The 17,418-nt window shown below is 44.9% G+C and overlaps 1 non-coding gene and 1 pseudogene across 1 annotated transcript; both read right to left on the bottom strand.

Moving 5' to 3' along the window:
- Window positions 1-7,736: 7,736 nt before the first annotated feature.
- LOC148001926 (5.8S ribosomal RNA) lies at window positions 7,737-7,889 on the bottom strand. Its single transcript, XR_015635026.1, has one exon. It is a non-coding gene; the product is annotated as a 5.8S ribosomal RNA (ribosomal RNA).
- A 1,096-nt stretch (window positions 7,890-8,985) lies between these two features.
- LOC148001925 (18S ribosomal RNA) lies at window positions 8,986-9,906 on the bottom strand (annotated as a pseudogene; the record flags this gene model as incomplete).
- Between the last annotated feature and the right edge of the window lie 7,512 nt (window positions 9,907-17,418).

Here is a 17,418-nt window from a genome sequence, read left to right as displayed (position 1 = left end):
CAAACAGGGATAGATTAGCAAACTTACTCTTAAACAAAATTTTACAGCTATATCTTACATTGATAGAAATGTTTGTAATTGATACAAAGTTGAAGCTGCAATCTTTTCATTGGTATAGAATGCATTTTACACAAATGCGAGGTTTTCATTGGTATACTTTCTTATTGATTTATAATTGAGATTAATATTGCTACTTTAACATAAGCATTGTGCCTCCACTATGCATCTAAGAATACAAGTCTTAGACCCAGTCCTATAAATGCTATTATACATTATTTTTAATTGATTAACCAGTACCAACTAAAGACCAGAAAGCAAAGTCATGGTTCTGAGTCAGTTTAGATGGGTTTTGGAAATACTTTGATTAGAGAGGGCCAACTGTAGTCTATGCTTAACAGTTCAGAAACGCCTATGTAGATAGGAAATCTTCAAGGGAATCAGAAGTCAACAGAATAACCCATTTATGGACATTTCTTCATCTAGATCATTTGACTAGAGACCTCTCTGCCCCTGACAGGACCCCTTAGACTCGAAGAAGAAATTGAGCATCAATGGAGTTGCTCAAATCGTGGTGACACAGCCACTGAGCAAATTGCTTCAATTCATATACAGACAAAGCACTGTCCAGAAAAGGACAAATTATGCAGAATACTCGACTGATAATCTCTGCCAAGGCAGGGTGATCAGCCCTTCAAAATCTGCATTACAAAGGTCTGTCAGATGATCCTGGGCCAGAAGGCTGAAGACTGAAGCTCTGACATATTAAGGAATAGGGGGACTGTCCAGGTGATCAGTAGTCTCTATAAATTGGCTAAGCTTGGAAGCCATGTTTTGTGCTTCCCATATTTTCAGGTAATATTAATCATTCTTGGATTTCTGATGTGGTTGGAGACTGGTAGTCTCATAGACAACCCAAGCGGTTTAGTATTGGGAAAGATGATGAATCTGTTAGGGTTGTTTTCAGGTGGCATAGGATCTAGAACCAGGATATAGTCAGGTATAGTTTTTAGTATAGATGACATGGTTGATGAACAAAATTGATGGACTGGGTGATGAGTGTATTGTTGGTTTTATAAATTGCAGAATGGTAATAATACTTAGTTCACATATGTATAGGGAAAAGGTTTTTTAACTGGACAGAAAGGGAGAAATGTTGTGGTTTGCCTTGGAGTTCTCTCTGAATTTGTAAAATAAAGGCAAGAACTCGAGATTTGGGCAGAGGGAGGAGTCGGGAGCGAGAGGGGAGGAGTCAGGAGAGGGGAGGAGTCAGGAGGAGGAGGAGTCAGGGAGGAGAAAGGAAAGAAGTGAGGAGAGAGTTGTACTGGGAGAAGGAGAAGCTGGAGACCTGGCAAATAAAAGGTGCAAGGGATGAGGGAGTTGGGAGCTAGGAATAGGACAGTGTAGGGTGGATCTGCCCAATCTAGATGCTAGATTGTTTTCATATTAATTGAGTTGCGTTTTCATTGTACTGGCCGATTCGTGTTGGAGAGGAAACTGCAACAAACTGCAACAATATATACATACACAGAGTGAATCCTCATTTATGGTCAGTTATGGGGATTGATTCTCTGGGAACTTAACTTTTAGACAGAGATAGATGTATTTGACAAGTGCTCTTGGGGACCATGGCTGTGACAAAGAGGAGAGAAGAGAATTGGGCAGAGAGCACTCTGCCTCTATTGCAGTCACAAGAGTATGCAGGCAGCCCTGTGTGGGGCTCAGGAGTGTGGCCTGACCCTGAACTCTTAGCCTGAATTGGAACAAGCAGGAGGCCCAGTCTTAAATTCGCCATTGAATAAGGACTAGGATCCTGGTCAGAGGACATTAGCTCAGGAGAGTTAAAGGCCCTTGGATCAAATTCCCAGCAGCTGAGAGAACATGTGCCTCAATCCTGATAGCACAGTGAGTTATACATGATAGATTGGATTCCACTTCAGCTTTCACAGCTCTAGGGGATCGGCTGGGGGCACTGGAGGGCGGGAAGAGGGGAAACAGGCAGACTTAGGTATTCAAGGTTTGTTTATTAAAAATTCCACTTCTCTGTTGTAGCCCTGATAGACAGACAGGTAGGCAGGAATATTTGTTTGTTTGGCTTGGGGTTTCGGTTTGGTCCATTTGTTGGTGGATTTTGTTTTGTTTTGTTTCATTTTGTTTTTTGGGAAGTGTGGTGACTTAGTGCCTACACAAGCCATGTCAGGAAAAATAAATAAGTAAAGATCTCTGAAACACAAATCTGGGGTGGGCTCTAGAATGGCCCTGGGCATGCACGATCACACGCACACACGCACACACGCACACACGCACACACGCACACAGGCACTGTAGACACCCACTCAAGGACACACTGGCTTCTACAATGTTTGGTTTCTGAGTTTGTGTCATACAGAACCTAAGAGAAATATGTAATGAACTCTGGAAGTGACAGCAGAAACAACCTATGAGAAGGTGTCCTTGCAATAATAATAACTGTAAAAAAGGGCAGGTTAATCAGGTCAGAGTTATCGTAACCAATCTGATGTAGGCCTCCTTCACACGGCATCTAGGCCTTAACAATTCCCTTAGGCCATCACATTATTTTACCTAGACCTTTAACAGCCAGCAGCTTTGCCCTCTGAGCCACCAGTCTACAGAGGAATTCATAGAGAAACCCTGTCTGAAAAACTAGGGGAGGGAGACAAAAAGATTAACAGATGTCTCTCTCTCTCTCTCTCTCTCTCTCTCTCTCTCTCTCTCTCTCCCCCTTGTGTGTTCAAATGAGGAGGCAATGACAGATGAATGTTTGCCCCTCCTCTGTAAGCCAGGTCACCCCATTACTGCCTTTCCTTTTTCTTAGTTTGTTTGGTTTATCTGTTTCTTTATTTTCCTCTTCATTCCTTTAGTTGAGTAAGGGGTATTTGCACAAAAGCCCTGGAAATCAGTACCTGGATCAGGTCTGCAGCCTGTTCACAGAGTTCTACCCACCTCCACCTCTCAAGTGATGCAATTAAAGACCTGCAGCACCACACCTGGCTTCTTTTCACATGTACATTTACGTTAGTTCCAATGTTCATTCAGTTCGGAGAGAGGGGGGAGGGAAGGAGGGAAGAGAGACAGAGAGTAACAGAGAAACAGTTGACAGAGAGGGAGAATTGTAGGTTATTGTTCCATCTCTTCAATCACTGTCTATTGGTCGCCATCGTGACAACCATGCCCCACAACCCTACCTTCGGTAAGATCAAGTATAATGGCGGCAACCATATAATTCCTGCTTAGTCACACTGAACACTCGGGTCATCACTACCTATGGAGAATTGTAAGGGGGCTTCTCTGATCTAGAGAGTAGTACCCTTGAATGAAATGAGAGGATCACAACAAGCATTATTTGTATTGAAATATAAGACGTGGAAAGAACTATATGTGTGGATTTACAGACAGATAGACAGACATACAGGACAGGACAGGACAGGAGAAAAAAACAAGAAAACAAAAACTCAAAATAGAAGTCTGGTTCCAAATAGTCTCTGTCTGCACGGTCCCTCTAGTGTTGGTGGTCCAGCTTATAAAAGCTTACACATGGGTGGGTGCGGGAAATGCTGCTGGGTGTTCAGTTCAGGTCCAAGATTATTGCGGGTAACTAGACAACAAAGAAAGCAGTTAGACTTACTTCTACAGTATTTGGTTTCTGAGTGTGTTATCACACAGAAGAACCTAACAGAATATGTAATGAATTCTGGCAGTAACAGCAGAAACAACCAATGAGAAAGTGTCCTTATAATATTAACAACTGCAAGAAAATGGCAGACTAGCCAGGTAGCAGTTCCCTAGCCATTAACTCATCTGACATAGGCCTTCTTCACATTGCATCTAGATAGGTCTTCCTATCTTCCTCTCCAGTGCTGAGATCAAAGTGAGATCAAAGTCATGAATCACCATGGGAGCCTTCCTTTTCACTTTTTTCTTTCATCCTAGGAAGTGTGTGTGTGTGTGTGTGTGTGTGTGTGTGTGTGTGTATAGAGAGAGAGAGAGAGGGAGGAGAAGGAGAGAGAGAGAGAGAGAGAGAGAGAGAGAGAGCTCTAGAGAGAAAGAGAGCTTTAAAATCAGCACTCAAGCCTTTTTTCTTCCTATCCCTATCCCAATCCCCCCAAACCAGCGGTAAAACCACCAGCACCAGAGCAGTTGAAGATGAAATCTCTAGTCTGAAAAACTAGAGGAGGGAGATAAACAGCTCTCTCTCTCTCTCTCTCTCTCTCTCTCTCTCTCTCTCTCTCTCTCTCTCTCTCTCTCTCTCCTTCATAATTTGTTAAAGTGTTCCCTTGGTGCTGTGTGGATTCTGCAAGTTTCACATCGTACTAGCTCCAAAGAGGAGTCAACAGTCTCTTGGCGTGCAGGCAGTTGTTGCCTGCTTTAAATATTTTTTTGGTATGTTTGTTTGGTTGGTTCAAATCACAGGGCCTGCCTTCGTTCAACAAATCCAAACACAGTTCTCCAAGGGGAAAATGGAGTCACGTCCGAAGTCACTGGCATTTAAGTCATCTGCCATTGACAGTCATAGGAGATGTGAATATCATGCTTTCTCCAATGGAGATTCACCTGGGTATGCATCAACCACATATAAGGGCAGGCCTTGGGTAGAATAGGGTGGTGGATAGGGAGGAAGGATCTGGAACGAGCTTTGCTATGGGAAGCTATGATCAGAATGTTGCACAGAAAACAAAATTTGTACTTAAAAAAAAAAGGCTCCCGATATCTATCCAAAAATGAAAGGAAATAAAAACCGACAGCAGAACTTTACTAACTGCAAATTCTCCATCTCCCTGTATCCAACCACTCCACTCCCAGATAGGTAGATGATAGTTTGCACTTCTGCCCCAGTTGGGCTGTCGAGGTTAAGGAAAGGGGAACCACCTCTGTGGTTATGTGATCCACCCACGAAATAAAATAAAAGGAGTGGGTAGACATGCCTGGCATTATAAGATGCTCAATTTCTGTGCAAGCTTCATTTTGCTTCATTCTTTTAAAGGTTTATTTATTTATTTTCATTTATATGAGCACACTAAAGCCCTTTTCATATACACACGGCAGTAGAGTACATGGGATATCCCTTTGCAGAAGGTTGTGAGCCACTATATGATTTCTGTGGAATGGAACTCGGGACCTCTGGAAGAGCAGAGCGGTGAGTGCTCTTAACCTCGGAGCCATCTCTCCAGCCCTTCACAAGCTTTATTTAACTAAACATTAAACATGAATCAGAAATGCCAAATCCTGTAAATATGGTCCAGATTCAGCCTTACTTAGAAATCCAGAGTTGGCAGGGCGAGGCTGGGTGTTGAGAGTGAGCACACCTGAGGGTGTGCTATCAACTCCATTACCCTTTCCAAACAGCTGGGTGTGAGTCTAACTAAGGTTTTCTTCAGTCATTTGCCATGAGCCAGAGCACTGAAAGGACATAGAGGGATCAGACATTCACACTGAAATCATCACTCACTGATTTGAGGTAGAAAACTTGCCCCCCCTAAAGAGGAACCACCTGACTCAGCAATGAAGCAAAGCATGCTAGGGCAGCAGCAGTATTTCCCCGATAGACCTTCAGGGACGTGCATATTCTCCAGCCCCACCCCACCCCACCCCCTCTCAGCTAGCTCCAGTCCACCCATCCTGCTTCCCCCACATACAGGGAGGAGGACTTGTGTGTGTGTGTGTGGGGGGGGGGATGGAAATATCTCGAGTGAGAGTTCAGGTCTCCCAAACAAATAAATAACTAGAAACTTCATTTATTTACTTAATTTCATCGAGCATACCGTGGAAGACGGAAAATGAACAGGGAAACTAGGTCAACTGGAAGAGCTCCTTGCATTTTGTTTCAAAAAGGAAGAGCCAAAGAAACAACACTCCCTGGTTTTCGTGAAAGGAACAGAATGGGAAAAGTTGAAACATCGGCTGGCCACTTAATACTTTGGCTTTTAATAGAAGGGCCAACAAATCTACCTCCTATTTGGTAAAAAAGAGAATAAAAAACCACAAAAACGTCCTGTCAGCCAACTTCCCTTTAAACCTCTGTTAAACAGGAAGATGGTTTTTTTTAAACATCATTTTAAATATTTAAATATGTGTGTGTGTGTGTGTGAGTGTGTGTGTGTCTGTCTGTCTGTCTGTCAGTGTCTTCTGTATGGAGAGCATGTGCTGTAACACTTGGGATGGGGTGTTCCGGGGCCCACGGGTGATGCCACACTGCCTCCCCAGTCAACTTCCCCGCAGGGCCTTCCCAGCGGCCCCGTAGCTGGTTTCTGCGCACCGCCAGGGTGGAAGTGCGCCCGGCCGAGGCCAGTAACTGACGGGGGTGGGGGGTGAGTGGGTTGGGTGCCGCACCCACCAACCCCAACCCCGGCCCAACCCGCGCGCCCCCACCACACCCCGCGCCCTCCGCCTGAACGCGCGCCGACCCCCTTGTTAGGAGGAGCAGGGACGGTGACAGCGGGACGCGTGGAGGTGGGAGAAAAAACGCGCAGGTGGAGGGGTCGGTAGGAACGGGGAGCTTGAAAGATCCGCTGGGATCACCTGCACGGCCGAACACGTGCTGCCGGGTTGAATCCTCCCAGTGGACTGCGCTGACCCCACCCGTTTACCTCTTAATGGTTTCACACCCTCTTTAACTCTCTCTTCAAAGTTCTTTTCAACTTTTCCTTACTGTACTTGTTGGCTATCGGTCTCCTGCTGGTATTTAGCCTTAGATGGAGTTTACCACCCGCTTTGGGCTGCATTCCCAAGCAACCTGACTCCGGGAATACCTGGGCCCGGCGCGCTGGGGGGCTGCTACCGGCCTCACACCGTCCACGGGCTGGGCCTGGATCAGAAGGACTTGGGCCCCCCACGAGCGGCGCCGGGGAGTGGGTCTTCCGTACGCCACATTTCCGGAGCCACGGCACGCGGAGGGTATTAGGCGCTGGGCTCTTTCACTCGGCGTTACTGAGGGAATCCTGGTTAGTTTCTTTTCCTCCGCTGACTAATATGCTTAAATTCAGCGGGTCGCCACGTCTGATCTGAGGTCTCGGTAGAGAGGGGAAGGAGGAAAAGAAGGCACGGGTGGCCGCGGGCGGACGGATGGAGAGGAGAGCGAGAGGGCTCGGGGCCTGCCACCTCTCTACCCCGGCCAGCTCCCACATCCCGGGGACAAGTCACATCAGCGCACGGACGCTGCGGCATCCCGCCGGCTGGCACCCGAGCGGTCTGCCCCCCGGCAGAGGGAGGGGGGGGAGGAGAGGTACCTGAGACCCGCCCGGGCGGGTGCGATATGCCCCTCCACCCCCATCCGACCCTCCCAGGTCGCTCTCTCTGTGAGCACTGGCGGGTGCATGGAGGCGACGGATGCACTGAGCCAGTGGGCGGGGCCCGCCTCCCACCAGACCAGAGGCACTGTGACCGACCCTTGGGACAGGGCCCGTCTCGCGCCCAGGCACCCGACCAGCCCACGCCAACATGTCCCCACTGTGGGGGAGAGCGGGCGAGAATGGGAGCGGGAGCGGCTGAGCGAGCAGGAAGGAGCCACGAGGAGGGTGGCCGGCGAGCGGCGCTGGTGGACAGGGAGGACAAGGCGATCCCAGACCCACCGGGCGTGGAGGACCGCCGTACGCCGCCCACATCTGAACTTAGGGAGACTGAGGGCCGAGGGGAGAGGCCCTGCGAGCAGAGTCCCAGCCGCGCAACGCGCCCCCCCTCCCCGAGACAGTGAAACCGCAGGGGGGTGGCAATAGATCCTCAAGCAACTCCCAGAAAGGTGTAGCCCCAGGAGGAACTCAGGGCCGCAAGTGCGTTCGAAGTTTCCATGATCAATGTGTCCTGCAATTCACATTAATTCTCGCAGCTAGCTGCATTCTTCATCGACACACGAGCCAAGTGATCCACCACTAAGAGTCGTATCGGTATCTGGGGTGTGAGCGAACTCGTATGGGTGCTAAAGATGGCACCAGCTCACCCGTCCGCCCCTGCTGCATGGGAAGAGAGGGGCCATGGCGAGGCGGCTCCACCTCAGGCCAGCCAGCTGGAAACTAAAGGATACATGTGAAATGAAAAAAAAAAAAAAAAAAAAAAAAAGACAGGGTCGGCAACGGAAAGGCAGGACACATGGGACATGGGACGCTGCCAACCCAGCACCTGGCGGCGGCCGGCCAATGGGTGGACAAGTAGGGCGCTCGGGCTGGGACCCCACGGGCGCCCAGAGGGGGCTCGCGACATGGACCCCGGACCGCCGCCTCTGGAAGCGCTGGCAGCCGGAGGGGGCCCGCTGAGTCTGAGGGAGCACCAGGTGCGGGGAGGAACCGGGAAGCCCTCCCACGGACGACCTACGGACTGTAGGGCGACACCCCCCCCCCGGGTTTTAAACCTCCGCGATGGAACAGGTCAGGTAGGTACCGGACAAGAGCGGGGCGGCCACGCGAGGCCCAGAAGGCGGGGTGGGTGCGTGAGCCCACCCGCGGCACAGGCACCCCCCGCACGGGACAGAGCCACCCCAGCACCGTCAGAGCGGGAGAGCTGTGGCGGAGGGGCAGCAGGTGGCATGAGGACTGCGAGCGCGTCCCGGCCTCCGACCGGGAAGAGATCATGTACCGCCCCCGGTGCACACGAGATGAGATTACGGAGCCGGTCCAGAGAGAGGCAGAATGACCTCAGTCCTCCGAGGGCCGTGGCTGGCTGGCGGGCAAGGGAGAAGCAGGCGGCTACAGTGGAGGCAGCAGTGGCGGAGGCGGAGGCAGAGGCTGGTGCACAGAGGCGAGGACAGAAGCAGAGGGGGGAGGGAGAGAGAGAGAACAGAGGAGGTCCCTGGACAGACCAGACCCGACCCCCCACCACACCGCTCTGTAACGTCCCCCGCCTTTCCCGAAACACTCACTTGGCCGACCGGCCGCGGCGCGCGCCAAGAAGGCCACTGGGACCCGGGGACACGCCTCCTGGTGAGAGGAGGGACTCACACAGGCCCAAGAAAGGACCGGACACCCCCTCGGCCTTCTCCGTTAATGATCCTTCCGCTGGTTCACGGAAACCTTGTTACGACTTTTACTTCCTCTAGATAGTCAAGTTCGACCGTCTTCTCAGCGCTCCGCCATGGCCTTGGGCCTACCCTGGCGGGGCCGATCCGAGGGCCTCACTAAACCATCCAATCTGTAGTAGCTAATGGGTGGTGTGTACAAAGGGAAGGGACTTAACCAACGCAAGCTTATGACCCGCACTTACTGGGAATTCCTGGTTCATGGGGAATAATTGCAATCCCTGATCTCCATCACGAATGAGGTTCAATGGGTTACCCGTGTCTGCCTGTGTAAGGTAGGCACACGCTGAGACAGTCAGTGTGGTGTGCATGCAGCCCCGGACATCTCAGTGCATCACAGACCTGTTATTGCTCAATCTCGGGGGGCTGAACGCCACTTGTCCCTCTAAGAAGTTGGGGGACGCCGACCGCTCGGGGGTCGCGTAACTAGTTAGCTAACCAGCATCTCATTCCTTATTGGAATTAACCCGACATATCGCTCCACCAACTAAGAACGGCCATGCACCACCACCCATGGAATCCAGAAAGAGCTATCAATCTGTCAATCCTGTCTGTGTCCGGGCTGGGTGAGGTTTCCCCTCTTGAGTCAAATTAAGCTGCAGGCTCCACTCCTGGTGGTGCCTTTCCCTCAATTCCGTTAAGTTTCAGCTTTGCAACCATACTCCCCTGGAACCCTAAGACTTTGGTTTCCCGGAAGCTGCTTGACTATCATGGGAATAATGCCACCATATTGCCAGCCTGCTTCTGTTTAGTTATGCACCCCCATTTGTTATTCTTTTTCTTTCTCTATTTCTCTTTCTTTTTCTTTCATTGGGGGAGGGGATTTTTTTAATTCACATTTTAAATATTATCCCCTTTCCTGATTTGCCCTCTAGAAACCACCTATTATTTCCCCTCATGCCTCCTGTTCTATGAGGGCAGTTCCTCACTCACCCACTCACACCTTCCAACCTGCCCATTCTGACAGGTACCTACACTGGGGCATCAAGCCTTGACAGGACCAAGGGCATTTGCTCCCATTGGTGTCTGAAAAGGATATCCTCTGCTTCATATGCAGATGGAGCCATAGGCTCATCCTTGTGTATTCTTGGGATGGTTGTTTAGTCCATGGAAGATCGAGGGCAGGGGTTTGGTTGGTTGATATTGTTCTTCTTATGGGGTGACAAACCCCTTCAACTACTTCAGTTCTTTCTCTAACTTCTCTTTTTGGAACCTTGTTCTCAGTTCAATGCTTGACTGCGAGCATTCTCTCTCCCTTCTTCCCTCCCTCTCTTCTTCCCTCCCTCCCCACACTGCTCTATGTTTCTATGTTTGTGTGTTTGTGTGTCTCTGTGTATTTGTGTGTCTGTCTGTCTGTCTGTGTGCCCGTCTGTATGTCTTTCTAAGTGAATGTCACTTTTCTTTTCTTAGATAAAGTGATGAGATAAGAGTCTTACCCAAGCTATGCAAATACGTCCTTTAGGTTGAGGCCAGAGTATTTTTTTCCCTCTGTTCTACTATTTATAGACCTAATACTAGGAGCTTCTAGCCTACATGTAATCCAACCTTCCAAGCTGCCTGATTCAATGTGGTTTCTCTTGGCATCTTCATGAGTTGTTCTACTTGGACTCACATTAACTTGGACAATGTGTTACAATCTTCTGGATCCTTCTAATTCTCCAGCTTTTTCTGTTTTCCCCAGTGAATAGTTTGTTCTCTCAGAACCTGAATCTGTAAAATCATGTCCAGAAAGCTTCCGTAAACACATGCCACACACAACTTCTCTTTCTTGCTCTACTTCTCTCTGTCTTTCTATTATCTATTTTTGTCTCTCTTTCTCTACTCTTGTGTATTCTCTTATTCCTAAGCTGTTCTCATGTGACTTGGGCATATTTTATCTGTGATACATTCTGTCACTTTTTTCTTTGAATTACTACTTCACATGGCCCTCAATTATATGACACTTTCAAACATGGCTACTTCCTTATATGAACTAACATTACAATGTACAATCATTTTGCTAATATTTATCTACCTAGTTCTTACCTGGACCTATTGGTTGTAAAGAATTAACCTTTCAGGATGCCTATATTTATGGCAGAAACTTTCTGACCTTTCATATATGATGTCCTGTGTCTCAAAGATGGGGGTATTAGAATAAAATTATTCTACACATTTTCTAGAACGTTGAAAGATTCAACTTAAGTCTTGTTTTATGATCCCATTAGCAGCCATCAGTCCAAAACACAAAATCACTAAAATAAATCCTAGTTGCATCAGGTAGGGTGGGAAGATATCCCAGTGATTGAGCAGGCGGGAAATGTTAGAGAGACATGGGAAGAAGATTGTTTATTGGTCTATATTTATGCCTTGCTCAGCCTGTGTTTTTATAAAAGCTAGAACAATAAACCCAGCAGTGGGACAACCTACAGGGAGCTGGGCCCTCCAACAAAATTATTGATCAAGAAAGTGCCCAGAGGCTTTTTCATAGGACAATCTTATGAAGAATTTTTTTCTTAGTTAAGATTTCTTCTTCTGGGGTTGGGGATTTAGCTCAGTGGTAGAGCGCTTGCCCCAAGGCCCTGGGTTCCGAAAAAAAAGAAAAAAGAAAAAGAAAAAAAAAGATTTCTTCTTCCTCTTCCAAGTTATCTCTAGTATTATATCATATTGATAAAAAACCTTCCTATATAGTTTGTAGGTGAGAGTTTGTGGGCGTATATCTCTAAGCTTGTGTATTGAAGTGATATTAAAAATTTTACAAAATAATGGCTAATAATAACCTGTGTGTGTGTGTTTCTTTAATTCCGCAGGCTTTCGCCCGATTCTTGGTACCGTCTCGGTGCAGGCATGGGGCACCGACAGTGTATGTCAGTGAAATTATGTATGTATATGTGTTTCTGCATGCCCACAGATATATATGTATCATAATAAGTATTTAAAGAGGACAATGACTTAATCTAAAGAAATGCTTTAGATTATAGCACACACCAGCAAGAAAACATTCATTTTTTGGCATGGGGTAGCAATTGGGCTTGCAACGATAAATTATGAAATATACTAGGAAGAGTGAAATAGCTCAGTAGGTAAAGATATTTGTTACCAAGGCTGTTAACCTTGGTTTGGTCCTTGGGACATACACAACGGAAGGAGGAAATGGATGCCATAAATTGTACTCCGTCATCCACATGTGTGCAATCACATGCAGAAACAAGCAAATACTCAACTAAAAGAATCAGAAAATTAGAATTCTATAAATATAGGACTTAAAATATATGCATAAATTAAAGTAAGGAAATAGATTGACATGAGATATGGTAAGAATTCTGTAAAGCTGATACATACCCAGACTTAGAGAAAGTATCTCTATACATATGTGTGTTCCGTTTCTCCCATTTCTGGAGCAAGAAAAAAAATTACATACATGGAATTCCTGCCTAGTATTACAGAGCAACAGAACATAATATTGAGAATTAAAAAAAGAATACATATAGTTCATATGAAGGCAACTTGGTCTTGCAGAGATAAGCTAAACAACTCCTGGATACTATAAGCGCAGACTCATCAACATGTAGTACTCAGATTGGTGAATCAAAAAACTTAAATATGGGGCATGTAGATTCCAGAAACTTTTCCACAGTGGAATTGTGTAACCAGGGTGACCAGACAATAGCACTTGCATTTGTATCACTTAGATTTATAGTGACCTTTCCTTGCATGGTGGAGGAATAGGCATCTACACTGAAATGTACTATATGTAACTAGAGAAATAAAACAAAATGTTCTCCTTTATACCCAAATCAGGAATACTACTAGGAGATTCCAGGTTTCTTAGTCACATCGTGAAATAGAATCAAGTGACCTTGTTCCAATGTAATATTCTTCATTCTGTCTGAGATATGAGGTAGAGGATGAAAGAAAATACCCCAAACAACCTGGGTTTAGGGTAATATATTAGTTTAAAATGTCAAGTGTATGAGTCCAAGGGGATCTGACATCCATCAGGAGTCATGGAGCACTTCCACTGGACTCTCCACAGTGGTTGCCTGTGCAGGATTTAGTTGCTGAATCAGCACTCATTTTTCAAATTTATAAGACATCAAAATGTAGACAAGAGGGATCATCCTCATATTCATTTACAAAGCACCCCCACAAGTTTTCTATTGTCTTACTTGGAAAGGATAAATTTAAAAGAGTAAAACAATATTATTATACTCAAGGAAAAAGCTCGAGTCAAAGAAACAAAACAACAATTAAAGGCAAAAGTCTATGTTTTTCAATACAGTGACTATAAGGAAAAGAAGTACACTTTAAGCAGAAATTGTTGTTATCTTCTTCAAATTTATGGAGCATGGATGTTATAAAATGAATGATAAGATAGAAAAACAATGTAGGCTGAGAAGCTAATTGAGAGAGGAGCAGAAATTAAAATCAAAACAGCTAAGAGCATCAAAGAAACCTGTGGTAATACCAAATCTACAGCAACACAATTGTAAGCAATACCCATTATGGAAAAGTAAAAGACAATTCAAAAGGAACATTAATGTATATGATGGACACTTGTGTCAACTTGGATTTAGATTCCTCTAAATCTGGAGGGGTTTGTCTCCTATTGAGAAGGCAAAATGTTGTTCCCCTTCAGAAATTTGAAGAAGATTGAATAATTTTACCCTCTTCGTCCTAGTAAAAAAAAATAAGGCCAGAAAATAATTTAAATTGTAAACGTGTGTGTGGGGTGTGTGTGTCTTTATTAAATTATGTGTGAGTATTTGCATGCATAGGGTTGCCTGTGGAGGCTAGAAAAGGAAGGGTATTGGGTCCCTGAAACTGAAATTACCAGTGATTATGAGTCATCTAGTTCTTTGAATCTAACATGGGTCTTCTTCAAAAGTAGTACATGTTCTTAACTTCTCCGTCACCTCTCCAGTCTCCTGTAAAAATAAGTTTAAAAAAAATGATTTCTTTTGCCTAAAGACAAGGAGGCTGAATGAATATAATGATTCTGAGGTTATTTTTAAAGATGAAATTCATTATATTAGACAATGGGCATAATATATCTAAAACTTAGAAAAGATAAAGTGCAAACAATAAGGAACAGTGTGCTGTATGAGAGATGTTGCAGGGAAAATATTTGTCATGAAACTTTCTAAAGAGGCTTGAGTCTGCTTATAAGGTCGCAGTAATTTGTGTGTACATGTTTGTGTGGGGGTACATGTGTCTGCAGGTGCATGTCCACAGGTGGGAATAAGGAGGTCAAAGGTCAATACTGGGTATCATTCTCAGTCACTCTCTACTGTATTGATTTTGTGACATGGTCTCAAGCTGACCATGGAATTACCAATTTAGCTAGACTGGGGCTCTGTCAAGCCACAGGGTTTCTTTCTTCTCCATTTCACAGGCACCAGGATGATTAGCTTGGAGCACAGTCCCATGACTTTTTACATGTTCTCTGGAGACTGCACTCAGATCCTCATGCATGTATCAGAAATAATTTAGCAGAGGTGCTACCTCTTTCTTTCAGTGGCCATGTAGCTGCTGCAAGGAATAACATATGAGTGATTCAGTGACAGGATTCTAATGTGGCAAGTCCATTTAAACCACTTCTCAGTTGACAAGGGAAATTTGGTGGCCTTTATATTTAGTACCAAGTTTGCATGCCCTACAAGCTCTCCTTTCCTTCATTGTACTGCATATAGTCATTATCAAAATTGTATCACTTCATCAGTCATGGACAAGGCCATCTGGGGTCACACAGGCTACGTCACTGTGCATGATTCTACATCTTTCTCAAAACTCTTTCAAGGGATAAAATGTTCTTCACCTCTTTTTGTATCTATCAATCCTCCAGATGTTACCAAAAATCCTGGGAATTTGAGACTTATAATCATATCTTTAGAGAAGTACCCAGTCACACTAAGCAAGTCTGTGTCAGTTGTGGAGAGAGGTATGTCCTGCTTACATAACTATATGTAAGAAGCTATATCTGATCAATGGAGACATGGGAAATGTAGAGATTATGTTGGATTGATAGAGACTTGAAAATGGCTCTTAGAATGATTACATCTCACAAAGATCTATATATTAGAAAGATGTCTAGAAGATCTGCTTTGTAAAATGAACTTGTCTGTCTGCAATTAAAAGGGAATTATGATGGGAGATAATGACTAGAGATAGTTTACCAACAAATGTTTAATTCGGCCTCTCACCATGCATAACTATGTAACCATGTTTGCTACCAGACTGGTTATGTCTTCCTGTTTACATGGCTGGCCAGACATCTCTTTTGTCTTGCTGAAATTGTGCTTTTTAATGCAAAATAAGTTTAGGTGGTGATTGATCCAAGGAATGGGAGAAGGAGGAGGAGGAACTATCGGGGACTTTGTGTAAAGATAGAGCTTTTGAAATGTGGATATTATGGTTTTTTTTTAATAATGTAAGCAATGATATCACTGCTTGGGTAAGCACATTTGTCATTGTATAAATATAGAAGGCTCAAGTTATTTGTGGCCACTTGCCTGAAAATCAAAGGTGGTCAGTGTCTTCACTTTTATTAACTCCCTTTCTCCATTTCAGGACCTAAACATTATAGCTAGAACTGGCATTGGCATCTTCTTGGTTCCTAAATTTTAATTTTTTAAAAATTTTATTAGATATATTTCTTTACTTCCATTTCAAACATTATTCCCCTTCCCAATTTCCTGTATATAAGCCCCCATTTCCTCCCCTCCCCCTCCCCCACACAGGTATTCCCCCTAAACATCCACTTTATTCCCCCCCATATTCCCCTGCATTGGTGGTCCAACCTTGGCAAGACCAGGGGCATCCCCTAACCCTGGTGCCCCAACAAGTCTGTTCTCTGCTATATATGCAGTTGGAGCCCTGAATTATTCCATGTATAGTCTTTCGGAACTTTTTTAGGCCCTGGAAGCTCTGTTTGGTTGGCATTGTTGTTTTGATGGGGTTGCATGCTCCTTCAACTCTTTCAATATTTCGTCTAATTCCCTCCAAGGCTCTTGCTCTCAGATCAGTGGTTTGCTGCTAGCATTGACTTCTGTATTGGACATGATCTGGATGTGTCTCTCAGGAGAGATCTATATCTGGTTCCTTTCAAGATGCATTTTATAACTTCATCAATCTTATCTAGTATACATACATATACATATACATATACATACACATACACATACACACACACACACACACACACACACACACACACACACACACACACACATATATATATATATACCTTTTAAGAAGGAGTGGGAGCATCCATTGCATCTTGGGTAATTCGAGCTTTTTGGCTAATATCCACTTATAAATGAGTGCATACCAAGTGTGCTTTCCTGTGATTGAGTAACCTCACTCAGGATGATATTTTCTAGTTCATTCCATTTGCCTATGAATTTCATGACCTCATTGTTTTTGATAGCTGAGTAGTACTCCACTGTGTAGATGTACCACTTTTTGGTATCCATTCCCCTGTTGAAGGGCATATGGGTTCATTCCAGCTTCTGGCTATTATAAATAAGGCTGATGTGAACAGACTGGAGCATGAGTCTTTGTTGTATGTTGGAGCATCTTTTGGGTATATGCCCAAAAGAGGTATACTGGGTTCTCAGGTAGTGCAATCTCCAACTCCAGACTGATTTCCAAAGTGGTTGCACCAGTTTGCAAACCCACCAACAATGGAAGAGTGTTCCTCTTTTTCCACATCCTCCTCAGCATCTGCTGTCAACTGAGTTTTTTATTTTAGCTTTTCTGAATGGTGTGAGGTAGAATTTCAGGGTTGTTTTGATTTGCATTTCCCTGATGACTAAGGATGTTGAACATTTCTTTAGCTGTTTTTGGCCATTCGATAATCTTCAGCTGAGAATGATTTGTTTAGCTCTGTACCCCATTTTTAATAGGGTTATTTCACTCTCTGGATTCTAACTTCTTGAGTTCTTTGTGTGTTTTAGATATTAACCCTGTATCAGATGTAGGATTGGTAAAGATCTTTTCCCAATCTGTTGGTTGCCATTTCATCCTATTGACAGTGTCTTTTGCTTTACAAAAGCTTTGCAGCTTTATGAGGTCCCATTTGTCAATTCTTGATATCAGAGCATGAGCCATTGGCGTTTTGTTCAGGAAATTTTGTCCAATGCCCATGTGTTCGAGACACTTCCCCATTTTTTCTTCTCTTAGTGTGAGTGTATCTGGTTTGATATGGAGGGCCTTGATCCACTTGGACTTAAGCTTTGTACATGGTAATAAGAATGGATCAATTTGCATTCTTCTACATGCTGACCTCCAATTGTACCAGCACCATTTGTTGAAAATGTTATCTTTCTGCCATTGGATGGTTTTAGCTCCTTTGTCAAAGATCAAGTGACTATAGGTGTGTGGGTTTATTTCTGGGTCTTCAATTCTATTCCACTGAT

The sequence above is a fragment of the Rattus norvegicus genome, chromosome 12 (genome assembly GCF_021556685.1).
Source record: "Rattus norvegicus strain SHRSP/BbbUtx chromosome 12, alternate assembly SHRSP_T2T, whole genome shotgun sequence".
In the NCBI taxonomy this organism is placed as follows: domain Eukaryota; kingdom Metazoa; phylum Chordata; class Mammalia; order Rodentia; family Muridae; genus Rattus; species Rattus norvegicus.
Note: the sequence above shows the minus strand (reverse complement) of the source record. Positions and strands in the feature narration are given on the sequence as shown.